This window comes from Phaethon lepturus, unplaced genomic scaffold (assembly GCF_000687285.1).
Source record: "Phaethon lepturus isolate BGI_N335 unplaced genomic scaffold, ASM68728v1 scaffold41858, whole genome shotgun sequence".
NCBI lineage: Eukaryota > Metazoa > Chordata > Aves > Phaethontiformes > Phaethontidae > Phaethon > Phaethon lepturus.
The window spans coordinates 7,920-8,123 of NW_010559055.1; positions in this window are offsets into that span (position 1 = coordinate 7,920).

Below are 204 nucleotides of genomic sequence, written 5' to 3' on the forward strand. Positions count from 1 at the left end.
GGGGACCCACGGGTGGAAAAAAAAAAAGAAAAAAAAGAAAACAAAACACCAGAGGAGGGAGGAGCGAGATAAAAGCAACAACCAAGAGAGGAGGAAAAAGGTCTGAGCCTCGCTGCTGGCGTGGGCGGGTGTGCGCAGCCTGGCAGGGCGAACGCGTCCCCGCCGGAAAGACGGGCTGGCTCGGGGGAACCCGGCAAAGGCCAC